The sequence below is a fragment of the Kogia breviceps genome, chromosome 10 (genome assembly GCF_026419965.1).
Source record: "Kogia breviceps isolate mKogBre1 chromosome 10, mKogBre1 haplotype 1, whole genome shotgun sequence".
Lineage (NCBI taxonomy): Eukaryota > Metazoa > Chordata > Mammalia > Artiodactyla > Physeteridae > Kogia > Kogia breviceps.
Genome location: NC_081319.1, coordinates 68,714,182 through 68,727,428, shown reverse-complemented (window position 1 = coordinate 68,727,428; position 13,247 = coordinate 68,714,182). Strand labels below are relative to the sequence as shown.

Genomic DNA, 13,247 nt, shown 5'->3' with positions numbered 1-13,247 from the left:
AGGAAGGAGAGAAACAAGCCCATGAGGAAACCAGTGAGAAACCAGCCACAAATAAAAACTCTTCAAACCCAAGTGGCGGCATCTGACTCAAATGGCATCAAATTTGCATTTGAGGGGAGTGCAATTCAAACGCTCACTTTTTTTAGATTTCCAAGAAAAATCCCAGGTATTATGAAGTCGAGTTTTAATGATGTTTTGTAGGAGTAATGATGTTTGTTGTATAAAACGCAAACAGCACAGGGTGCTAAAATAAAGAGGAAATATTCCCCCTCTTGCCTGGCATTTGACCTCCCAATACCTGTGCCAGAGATAAGCTCTAACAACCATCAGGTGTGCAGCCTTCTCGACATTTTTATGCAAATGTGAACACAACATACATATGTATATTTCATAAGTGGGATCATACTATACACATTGTTCTACAAAGCCACTTGCTTTGACTTGCCAATACATTCTGACCATCTTTCCACCCTGATATTAAGCTCTGCCCATTCTTTTCTCTGGGTCCCCAGCACCTAAAACAGTGCCTAGCACACAGAAAACATTCAGTCCACATTCACTGACCAAATGAAAGAATGAACAGCCAAAATTCACAGCATCTCGCGAGGTCCTAATATGTCACCAGCCCTCCTGATGGACATTTAGTTTTGCCACACAGACCATTCCACCCAGCTCTCTGTATCCTACTAAGGGGATACAGAGGAGGTGCCTGTAGGAGAAATCCTTGGACGTGGAACTGTCGGGTTAAAACTTTGGCGGCTACTGCCAAAGAGGTAGTGCCGACCTATCCTCCAGCTGATGGGAGAGTTCCAGTTTCCCACACCCTCTGCCACCTAAGAGCTTTATTATGATAATGACTTTCATTTCTCCAAAGGATTAGCCTTATTTAGTGACTCCACCCTTGATCATCAAATCTCCTTTGTCCCTCCTGAATAAATAATGGGATGGATCATTTTATTATTTTTGAGCAGCACTGGGGAGTCAAAATCCACAAATGGGGAGTTCCTCTCTGGACAGTGAACAGAAACAAATGCAAAATTTTACAGGTGCAGGGACTTCCCTGGTGGCGCAGTGGTTAAGAATCCTCCTGCCAATGCAGGGGACACGGGTTCGAACCCTGATCTGGGAAGATCCCACAGGCCACGGAGCAACTAAGCCCCTGCACAACTACTGAGCATGCTGCGCTCTAGAGCCTATGCACCTCAACTACTGAGCCCATGTGCTGCAAATACTGAAGCCCCGCCTAGAGCCCGTGCACCGCAACAAGAAAAGCCACCACAATGAGAAGCCCGTGAACCACAACAAAGAGCAGCCCCTGCTCGCTGCAACTAGAGAAAGCCCGCGTGCAGCAACGAAGACCCAACGCAGCCAAAAATTAATTTAAAAAAATTTTACAGGTGCAAACATTTACAGATGCAAAATTTTTAAAATCTCAATCATTTCTAAAAATGGACATGTTGATTTTTCTAAACTGTCAACTTCAAACAAGTATCCATTGACCTTTCCCCCAAAACAAGAGAAAATTAGGACCCCTAGGCTCCCTCCCTCTCTCTCTACCCCTCCTCCCAGCCCCCCAGCCTAGTCTAGGGTAGCCAGATTTAGCAAATACAGGACACTCAGTTAAATATGACTTTCAGATAAACAACATGGTTGGGACTCTGCTCTCCCAATAAATAAATATTTTAAAAAAATTTTTTAGTACAACTATGTCCCATGCACTATTTGGGGCATACTTATACTAAAAAAAAAATTCAGATAAAGATACCACCAAATTTGTTTGTTATCTTTATTTTTATTATTATTATTTTTTTGCGGTACGTGGGCCCTCTCACTGCTGTGGCCTCTCCCGTTGCGGAGCACAGGCTCCGGATGCGCAGGCTCAGCAGTCACGGCTCACAGGCCCAGCCGCTCCGCAGCATGTGGGATCTTCCTTGACCGGGGCACGAACCCACGTCCCCTGCATTGGCAGGCGGACTCTCAACCACTGCGCCACCAGGGAAGCCCTATTTGTTGGTTATCTGAAAGTCAAATTTAACTGAGTTTATCTGGCAAGCCAACCACAGCCCTCACCAGTATTTAAATATCAAGTAATTTTTAATTTTTTTCATAAATTTATTTATATTTTATTTATTTATTTTTGGCTGCGTTGGGTCTTTGTTGCTGCTCACGGGCTTTCTCTAGTTGCAGCAAGCAGAGGCTACTCTTCATTGCGGTACGTGGGCTTCTCATTGCGGTGGCTTCTCTTGTTGCAGAGCACAGGCTCTAGGTGAGCGGGCTTCAGTAGTTGTGGCACGCAGGCTCAGTAGTTGTGGCTCACGGGCTCTAGAGTGCAGGCTCAGTAGTTATGGCACATGGGCTTAGTTGCTCCGCAGCATGTAGGATCTTCCCAGACCAGGGATAGAACCTGTGTCCCCTGCATTGGAAGGCCAATTCTTAATCACTGCGCCACCAAGGAAGTCCCAATATCAAGTAATTTTTATTTTTTATTTTTTTGGCCACACCACGTGCCATGTGGGATCTTAGTTCCCCGACCAGGGATCGAACCTGAGCCCCCTGCATTGGGAGCACGGAGTCTTAACCACCAGACCTCCAGAGAAGTCCCAAGTTATTTTAGAATAGGAGCCGAGGGACTTCCCTTGTGGCGCAGTGGTTAAGACTCCGTGCTCCCAATACAGGGGGCCTGGGTTCCATCCCTGGTCAGGGAACTAGATCCCACATGCATGCTGCAACTAAGAGTTCACATGCCACAAGTAAGGAGTCAGCATGCTTCAACTAAGGAGCCAGTGAGCCGCAACTAAGCAGCACACGTGCTGCAACTAAGACCTGGGGCAAACAAACAAACAAATATTAAATGCAAAAAAACCCCCACATAATTCTCAATTTTAAATAAATAAATAGGAGCTGAGGCCCCCTCTGCCCTCCCAGTCTTTAGGCATCCTGCTACCCCCCACACCCAAGCTCGAGGTCTCCACAGGCATCCCCCAACCCCCACTGACAGGCTCCCCACCCAGAGATGCCCCATCAACTTCCCTGGCATTAGAGTTCCTGTCTCCCCAGAGCCACCTGGGGCCAGGTTCTTGCTGGTCTTCTCCGTTCGGCCCATCTCCCACCTTCCCACCCATCCTTTCTGTTCGGGGTTCAGTCAGCACATGGCTCTCAGCTGGCAGCCCCTTCAGGGATGGCAGCTGCTGCAGAGCCACCTGCCTAAGGGCACACCATGGGCCACACCCAGTGCTGGAAGGATGCTGAGGTCCTAAGGCCCAACCATTCCAAAGCAACTGGGAAGGGCCCCTCCAGCTCCAGAGCACCCTGGGGTTCCCTTTTGGGCCTGCATCAGAGCTCCACTTTAAAAAAATCTATCTATCTATCTATCTGTTTATTTATTTATTTTGGCCATGCTGCATGGTATGCAGTATCTTAGTCCCCAACCAGGGATTGAACCCGTGCCCCCTGCAGTGGAAGCGAGGAGTCCTAATCACTGGACCACCAGGGAATTCCCAGAACTCCACTTCTCTTTCTACCCATCCTGCTTCCTTCTTCTGCTATGCACAGGTCCGAGGACCACTCCCCTGCCCGCATAAGTCCTAGTCCTGGGACCCTCACCTGCCCCATCAGACCCCAGTCCCCACCTCCCCCTTCCAGTCCACAGGTCCCTGGCTAGAAACCAGCCACAGAGTGCCCACAAGTGGGTAGATCTGGTGCTAGCTAATAGTTTTTTCTAATTTGGCTTTCCAGTACTTTCTAGATTTCCCACACAGGCACATATTACTTTGGTAATAAAAAAAACCCAATAATAAAATCTTTTTTTTTCTTTCAGAAAAATGTAAAACCAAACCAAGCAGCCCTCCTCCTATCTGACTCACCCACTCCTCCCCCCTCCCTCCTACCTGCCTCCCCAGGGAGTACTTCCCCCAGACCAGCCAACTCCCACCCCAATGCCTCCCCTGTCCTGCCAGGCCCACAGGCAGTTTCACTTCTGCACTGAAGGCTTTCCACCACCAGCCCATCCTTGCTGGGGGTGTTATAGGCAAATTCTGAAGGGGTCCTTAGCTCCTATTGGGAGGAGAATGCTAAAAAGTCCTGAAATTGGTGGGAGAGAAAGTGTATGAGGGGGACCAATATTTGCTAACTCATCCCACAAGTAGGAGCTGGGCTACTGTGTGCTAGGCACTGGGGACTCTGGGAACAGGACACAGACCCTGCCCCCAAGGACTCCACAGCTGGGGGTGGGTGCAAGGAATGAAAAGCCAGAGAGGATATTGTGTAAGGTGAGGTGAGCTAAGTGTAGGGAGGAGGAATTCATGGAAGCTTCCGGAAGGAAGAAAAGTTTCAGCAGAGTCCTGAGGGTGAGGAAGAATGGGTAGGGAGGAAGGGGGAGGGAGCATGTTTTAGGCAGGGGATCAGCCTGTGCAAAGGCCTGCAGGTGAGAGAAGTGTGATTTATTTGAGGAACTGAAAGCAGTTCAGAGCAGCTGAGGGCAGAGGTGGGGTGAGAAGGGAGAGGAAGCCCAGGCTTGCAAAGGGCAGCGGGGCCACTGGAGGGAGACTGCACTTTGTGTTCAAGGCAATGGGAGCCAATGAAGGATGCAGAGCAGGGGAGTGACAGACTCAGATGTGCATCTTATAAAGATTTTTGCCTGCCACACAGTAGGTGCTCAAAGAGCCCCACTACTATGGGTGTTATTATTCTGATCATCCAAAACCATCACAGTCACACTTAATTATGCACACACTACCTAACATGTGGGGACTTTAGCCACAGAGTACCTGAAACCTGTGTCTCCACAGAGATGAGCCCTCAGCAGTAAGGTCCACAGCCCTCTTGCTCTTGCATTGGGGAATGTATTAGGGAGTAATGGACTCTGGGGCCTAGGCTCAAATCCTAGCTCCTCCAATTTCAAACCATGTGACCTTGGATAGATGACCTCTCTGTGCCTCAGTCTCCTCATCTGTAAAATGGGGGTAATAGTAGTACCTACCTCATTGGGCTAATGTGAAGACTGAATGACTCCATTCACGAAAAATAGTTGCCTCCTGACACGTGGCAGATGCTGTGCACTGTTAGTTTCTACTGTTTTTACTGTATCCCTCCCCGAAAGGCCCCCAGGGCCAACCACTTGCAGGCACTAACCAAACCATCCTCCACCTCCCCCCACTAGCCCTGAAGCAACACACCCTTACTCTCCATTACTAGGGGCCAGGACAGAGCCAGACAGGACTGAGGACAACTGGACCCTCTGACCTGGGTCTGGGGCCTCACCCCAGCTCCCTCGAGTCCAGTGGAGAGAACACTGGACTTGGGGCCAGGAGCTGAGTGCTGGCCCTGGCTCTGCTGCTGACCCTCTCTGGGCCTCAGTCTGCCCCTCTGTGAGATGAGAATAAGAACATCTTGCAGATATTTTATCAGCATGGCTGTCAAAGGAGCAGCAAGGGCTGGGGAAGCTCTGAGAATGTCCCTGTCACAGACAGAGCCTTGTGGCTGGGCCAGAACCCTTGCTGGCATCCTCCTCTTCTGGCCTGGGTCGGCTCCTCCACACAATCTTAAGATCTGTTCAGAGCTCACTATGAGGCGTTCAGAGGCTGAGGATGATCTGGCTTGGGCCTCACAGATGCCCTGATGCTGACCGGGACCCTCTCAAGGGCTGGGAAGAGACAGAGACCCTGGAGTGAGCTTAGCACCCCAGGAGAAAAGTGCCAACCTGGGGGCCTGAGGAAAGCCAAACCTTCACCAGGGCCTTCCACCAAGCCTGGACCAGCCAGGGACTCATACCAGGGGCCCCAAAAGACCCTTTGGAGCCCTCAGGACTGCAATGTTTATCTCTGAATGCCATAGATGCCCATCACTTCTAGGCCCAGGAAGGGCCTGAATGGGAGTGTCTGTTTTGGGTAGTTCTTCGGTCTTGGGGGATGGGAGGAAAGCTCAAAATGAGGCTCACTCTCCTCCTTCAGGTTGCCAGCTATTTTTCAGAGTTCAGGTTGATTCATTCACTCATCCCACGTTTACTTGGTGCCAGACCCTGGTCAGGTGCAGGGGTGATGACAGATAAATCAGTCACATTCCTACCCTAAAGCACTTCCAGTGTAGTGGGCAACAGACAAGGCATAAATAACCAAGCCACAAGGCAGGCTAGGCTGGAGAATGCAGGGCAGGAGGCAAGGATCTCACCTGGGGTATCAGGAAGGGGGGGCTTGTGAGTGGCTTATAGACAGGCCAGGTGGGTGAGGGATAGAACCTCCAAAATCATTGACAGTTCTGTTTGCACACCCGCCATGCCAGAGCCTGGGCAACATGAGTTATTTATGGTTGTGCCCAGAGGAAAGCATCCATGTGTGTCACTGCACGTGGGGTGCAGAGCTGGGCAGTGGAGTGTGGGGGGCAGCTGGCGGTTTAAGTTTGGTCTGGCCAAGCTCTGTGGTTTGCCTCTGTGTCCCTCACACCCTGATGACCTTTTAATCTCTTCATGGTCTCCCCTAAGGAGAGAAAGTTCTAACAGGCAGCAAGTGGTCCAGGGGTGGGGAGGAGGGCAGTGCCAGACAGACCTTGGCTTCTGCTGTATCTGCGGGCCATTCATCGTCACCTCCTGCTCCTTTTCCCCCCTCCCATCCCAACTGTGGGGGAAGGCGTAGACGGACAGAAGAAAATATCTTTAATTGTAAACCGGACAGGACATAGGGCACGCATCAGCTGCTGTCTTTCTCCCCAGCCCACTCTGGTCCACAAATAGCCTATGCACCAAGCTGGCATCAGCCGACCTACCCTACTGGTACCGGAACAAACCAGGCCAGAGACTCGGACAGGACCCGGGGCGTGCGTCCCACCTTCCCAAGGAACCTATTTCCTGCGTTTTCCCCCAGGTAAAGGTCTCCGCCAGGTCCCTCTCCCAGGGGCCCCAGCGCAGGGACAGCCTGATACTGCCCGGGTAATGCCCGCGAACCCCGGCGTTTGCAAAGCACCCCCGGCCGCGCGCTCACCTCTCTTCAGGTAACTGTCCAATTCTCCCCTGTCAGTCTCTGCGCCCACCGCACACGCGCACCCCGTGACTGGAGCCCTCCCTCCCCACCCTGTAGCCAAGGGCTAGACCTCCTACCTGGGGGAAGGCGCGCCCGGCACCATCCGCGGCGCCGCGGGGCCAAACGGGGCGTCTGGGACCCGGCCTCAAGCCCGGACGACTTCCCGGGGGAAGAGAGGCTGCGCCGCCGTCGCCGCGTCCCTCCAGATCTCGCCGGGGCTGCGCTAAGGAGGAAGGTCAGAGCCGCGGAGGAGGGGGAGGCGGAGGGAGGAGGCGCGCACAGATGGGCGCAGATTAGCGAGGCATTTTTAGCGAGCCAATGGCGGCGCGGCGCAGGGCTGCGCAGGTGAAAGCGCCGCGGCTGCTGAGGCGGCTGCAACCTGCTTAGGAGGTGCGGGGGCGGAGGCGGGGAGAAACACAGCCCCCCCAGCTCGCAGGCCGGCGCCCTCCTCCGAGGGGGTGCTCGGTGGTGCGGGAGCAGAAGAGCTCTGCGGCGGGCGGGTGCAGAGAGCACCTCCCTTGCAGCCTCCTCCCCAGCCCTCCTGCGGGAGCACCGTAGACTCCGGGGTGTCTCTCCCCTCCCCCTCTTTGCCCTTTCCCCACTTTTTAGGACATTCTTCCGGCCCCATCTGTTTCTGCCCTCTCTTAATCCTGCGTCTTCTGGTACATGCGGGGGCATGTATGGTGGGTACGTCTGGCGCGAGTGTGTTTGGGGGGGGGTGCTCTGGAGTTAGGGCCCCTCCTCCACCACCATCCCACCCATAACCTCCCCCACCCCACATCAGCTTCGCCCAGAAATGCCCCATTGACCCCAGGGTAGTCACTAACCCTCCTGCCCTGCTTCTAGCTGGCCCTGCTGTCACCAAGACAAACCAGGCTACCTCCTGAGGGCTCTTTGTGGGGCTCGTTTGTTGTGACCCCCAAAGCCTTCACCCTTCCTGCCTTGAACCCTGAATGCTTCCGGAAGCCTGGACACTGCAGGGAGCCCTGGGGAAGCTCTGTTCACTGCAGACTTGCAAAGAACTGTCTTGGATTTATAAATAGGATTTATTCAACACTTATCTGTTGAGAGCCTACTTTGTGCAGGGCACTGATGAGAGGTTGGACTGCACCAGAGTACAAAGCAGACAAAATGGGGAGATTGGGATTGACATGTACGCATTACTATATAAAATAGGTAACTAATAAGAACCTATACTGTAGAGCACAGGGAACTCTATTCAATACTCCGTAATGACCCATATGGGAAAAGAATCTTAAAAAAAAGTGGATATATGTATATGTATAACTGATTCACTTTGCTGTACAGAAGAAACTAACACAACATTGTAGATCAACTATACTCCAATAAAAATTACTCGAAAATACTTTATTGCTAAAAAATGCTAACCATCAGGGGAAGAAAAAGCAAAATCTCTGCCCATAGGTACTTCACATTGTGAGGGAAGACAGGTGTTAAATATAGTAAATAGTATGTAGTGTATGCTTTAAAGTGATATACACAAAGTAGGAAAATAAAGCTAGAGAAAGGGAATGAAAGTGAGGGTGGTCAGGGCGAGAATAGGTCCCAGCCATCTGTGGGGAGTGGGCTTGACTGAATCTGATGGTAAGCCCCTCAGGGGAGCATGCAGACTCTAGTTTGCCACAGAGCTTACCACTCGCTCATGTCTGCACCTGGGCTTGTCACACATTTGTATTTCCTACCCTCCCTCTCCATCACCCCTCACCAGAGGCACTGAAATTCGTGACCCCAGTGACCCAGGGGAGCCCCCAGTGCAGCTTGTATTCCTTCAAAAAGAATTCTCTGAGCACTGATCAAGTGTTAGGTGTTAGAGTCTAAAGGAACTCAGTACCTGATGGGGGAGGCCAGATGGCAGTACCTACCCCAAGGATGAACAGGACAGCCAAGTGAGTGGACAATGTTCCGGAGAAGGTCAGATGGCTCTGGCTTAAAGCCATCCAGGAGGCTTCCTGGAGGAGGCAGCATTCCAATGGGGTGCTGAACAATAGCTGTGATTCTAATGAGCCAGATGGGCAAGAGGCAGGGAAGGATTACTGGGAGAGGCCAGCAAAGCCAGGGACTTTTGGCAGGTGGATGGAGCTGGGGTTCTGGAGCATTTCTGGACAACCTCTGTGTCAGGAGTATGCTGATGTCTGGAGCTGACAAAGTCCCACCCCTATCTCCACCCCAGCAGTTCTTGGTCCCAGCTGCCCTCTCCTCAACCTGGCATTTTCCATTGCCCCAGGAGGAGGCATGGTGAGCACGTAGTGGGGAAAACAGACTTTTGGGACTTCCCTGGTGGCGCAGTGATTAAGAATCCACCTGCCAATGCAGGGGACATGGATTCGAGCCCTGGTCCAGGAAGTTCCCACATGCCGCAGAGCAACTAAGCCCATGCACCACAACTACTGAGCCTGCGCTCTAGAGCCCGCGAGCCACAACTACTGAGCCTGCGTGCCACAACTACTGAAGTCCACGTGCCTAGAACCCGTGCTCCACAGCAAGAGAAGCCACAGCAATGAGAAGCCCGTGCACCGCAACAAAGAGTAGCCCCCACTTGCCGCAACTAGAGAAAGCCTGTGAGCAGCAATGAAGACCCAACACAGCCAAAAATAAATAAATAAATAGATTCATTAATTTAAAAAAAAAGAAAACATAGACTTTTCTCCGTTGCTTGTTTGCTGGGTAAAGATGGGCATGTTACTTAACCTCTCTGAGGTTCGGACCCCTTATTTTAATAGCTGTGTGACAACTTACTTAACTGATCTATGCCTTGGTTCCCTCGTTTGGAAAATGGAACAGCAATAGCACCTACCTCACAGGTTATGTATTATACAAGACAATCCAGGTGAACTGCTTAGTATGTAAGTACTCGGTTAATTTTGTTGTCTTTATTATGATGATAATTACAATTGCCTTATAGGGTTGTTGGAATTAGATAAAGAATGTAATGCACCTAGCATAGTGCCTGGAACCTAACAGTTGTGCAGTTATTGGTGTCGATTATATTATCACTAACTACATGTTAGTGATAGTAAATCTCTCCCTTTTGGTCTCCTCCAGTGCTACAAAATTCCCCTGTTAGACAGAACTTTTTTTTTTTTTTTGGCTGTACAGTGTAGCATGTGGGATCTTAGTTCCCTGAACCTGTGCCCCTTGCGTTGGGAGCGCGGAGTCTTAACCACTGGACCACCAGGGAAGTCCCAGACAGAACATTCTTTCTGTGAGAGGCTAATTCCCCAAGAGGGTCTTAAAGTGCAATCCAGGATGGAAAGACTAGAATATCTGCCCCTTCCCTACTATACATGTGTCATCCGGGGCTTTGGTGTAGATGGAATGGAGCCCTTGAGGGGTAAGTTTTGAAAAGGCAGTGAAGTCCAAAACACAGGACACCCAATGTCCCTTGGCAGCCGGGCATTTGGGGGATGATGGCAAGAGCAGGAAGGGCGCAGATATTCACAGCTGATGGGGTCATAATTCAAAGCGCTCAGAGAGGCTGGAGACTGGAGGTTCACAGAAACTGGACCAGTTTGGGGCCGTCATGGGGTGCATCTTGGAGGGGGAGACCTGATTAGGCAGATGATAGAGAGAGGGGGTAGGTGGTGGGGAGAGGGGGTGATGGGGCAGAAGAGCTGGACTTACTCCATTTGAAGTTGAGGTATGCCTAGCATTGAATTAAGACCTTAGCAGCCCCAAGCCCTGAAAAAAATGAGAGTGGAAAGCACACATACACACACACACACACACACACACACACATGCCTTGCCCATGTGTAATCCAAAATAAAATGTTATTTTGGAAACTGACACAGAACTTCCATGCTTCCTAAAATTAAACTAGCTTCCTTCTAGATTTTCTGACTGCAAAACTTAGCGTTTATCAAAGCTAAACTAACCCCCCTCCCCATCTCCCTGTCTTATTGTTTTGTGCCCTTGTCCAGAGACTAAGACTTTCTCCCATTTTCATAGTTCTTTTCACTTTCACTTTTTTTTCTTTTACTTTTTCTTTCTTTTTTATTTTGGCTGCACTGCACAGCTTGCAGGATCTTAGTTCCCCAATCAGAGATTGAACGCCAGCCCTCGGCAGTGAGAGCCCAGAGTCCTAACCACTGGACCACCAGGGAATCCCCTCTTCACTTTTCAAAGCGCTTTTCCCATCTCTGATCTCCCCCAAAACTTACTTTTCTCAGTCTCATTAAGTTCTTTTTTTAAAAAATAAATTTACTTATTTATTTATTTATTTTTGGCTGTGTTGGGTCTTTGTTGGTTTGTACCAGCTTTCTCTAGTTGCTGTGAGCGGGGGCTACTCTTCGTTGCGGTGCGCTGGCTTCTCATTGTCGTGGCTTCTTTTGTTGCAGAGCACGGGCTCTAGGAACGCAGGCTTCAGTAGTTGTGGCACGTGGGCTCAGTAGTTGTGGCTTGCGGGCTCTAGAGCTCAGTCTCAGTAGTTGTGGCGCACGGGCTTAGTTGCTCCGCGGCATGTGGGATCTTCCCGGGCCAGGGCTCAAACCTGTGTCCCTTGCATTGGCAGGTAGATTCTTAACCATTGTACCACCAGGGAAGCCCTCATTAAGTTCTGATCTGGGATTCCATGGGACCTTCGTTTCTCACCTGGAGCCCCGAGCCATCCCTCAGTCAGAGGCCTCCTCTGTTAGACTCTCCATGCCATTCAGAGCAAGGAGGCAGGCACAGCCCACTTCAGAGGAATTTTGCAGACAAGACAGAAAGGACATGTAGACAGGAGGGCAGACCAGCATTGAACATGCATGTGGAATCAATCAATCAATGAGCAAATTGGTGGTTAATATTGCATGTTTAGCCTGGGAGAGATGGAAGGAGGTGGGGAGGATTTCAATTCCCTTTTGTTCTGTCTGATATGGAAGGCTTCAAGGAGGAGGTGACGTTTTGAGGAGTTCCTCTATTCTCACGGTATCTCTGGTTGGAAAGGAAGGGCAGGGAGTGTGTCCCAATTTGGGCAGAGCAGGACTGAAGCCCAAAGAGGAAAAGTGGCTCTTTCAAGGTCACACAGCACATCCTTAACAGAGCTGGGCTAAAAACAGATCTGACTTCCGGTCAGGTGCTGTCTTCACCAGATTCCTCTACCTCCCCTGAAAATCTGCATGGAGGTGAGGCCTGACCCAGCGGGAAAGTGATTGGCCCAGTAGCCCCAGGGTGTTTCATTTTCTCTGCCTCCCAGCAGTAGGCACAGAGGTGAGCAGCACACCCCCAAGGAACAAAAGTACTTTAAAAAGAGCCTCACAGGGCTTCATTGGTGGCACAGTGGTTGAGAATCCGCCTGCCAATGCAGGGGACATGGCATGGAGCCCTGGTCCGGGAGGATCCCACGTGCCACGGAGCAACTGGGCCCGTGTGCCACAACTGCTGAGCCTGCGCTCTGGAGCCCGTGTGCCTGGAGCCTGTGCTCCGCAACGCGGGGAGGCCACTGCAATGAGACGCTCATGCACCGCATGGAGTGGCCCCCGCTCCTCGCAGCTGGAGGGGGCCCGCGTGCAGCGACGGAGACCCAACGCAGCCAAGAAATTAATTAATCACTTTTTTTTTTTTTTTTTTTTTTTTGCGGTACGCGTGCCTCTCACTGCTGTGGCCTCTCCCGTTGCGGAGCACAGGCTCCGGACGCGCAGGCTCAGCGACCATGGCTCACGGGCCCAGCCGCTCTGCGGCATGTGGGATCTTCCCAGACTGGGGCACGAACCCACGTCCCCGGCATTGGCAGGCGGACTCTCAACCACTGCGCCACCAGGGAAGCCCGATTAATTACTTTAAAAGAGCCTCACAGCCCCTTCGGCCCCCTCCTTGTCTTCCCACCAGCTGGCTTCACACTTGCAAATTGGTTTCTATCACCTGCCTGGTGGACAGAGGCTGTTGCCAGCTGTACCTTGAATCTGGAGACCAGGGTATTAGGAGTCTTGGAATTGTGGCTTTCTCTGTCCATGACTGATGCCAGGGGGTTTTAAAAAGCCCTGAAGACATGATCTTGACAAGGCACTGAATCTTAGGAAGTGCCCAGGATTAGGACCCAGACTGTGCTTGAGAGAGGGTTCACCCCAGCACATACATAGACAATGGCAAACTCAAAGCACTTTTCTTGGACCAGGCACTTGTAAGCACCTTACACATATAAACTACGATTACTAGCCCCATTTACCAACAAGGAAACTAAGGCCCGAGAGGCTAGGTAATTTGCCCAAGGTCACACAGATGGTAAATAGTGGAGCTG

General features: G+C 51.1%; 1 protein-coding gene across 1 annotated transcript in view; it reads right to left on the bottom strand.

Annotated features, from left to right (window-relative positions):
- Positions 1 to 7,680, bottom strand: part of PACSIN1 (protein kinase C and casein kinase substrate in neurons 1) — a 64,473-nt gene extending 56,793 nt beyond the window's left edge. Inside the window, exon 1 of the mRNA XM_067006047.1 lies at positions 7,088 to 7,680. The gene's annotated coding sequence lies outside the window, so the exon portion shown is untranslated. The remainder of the gene's footprint in view (positions 1 to 7,087) is intronic.
- Positions 7,681 to 13,247: the final 5,567 nt, after the last annotated feature.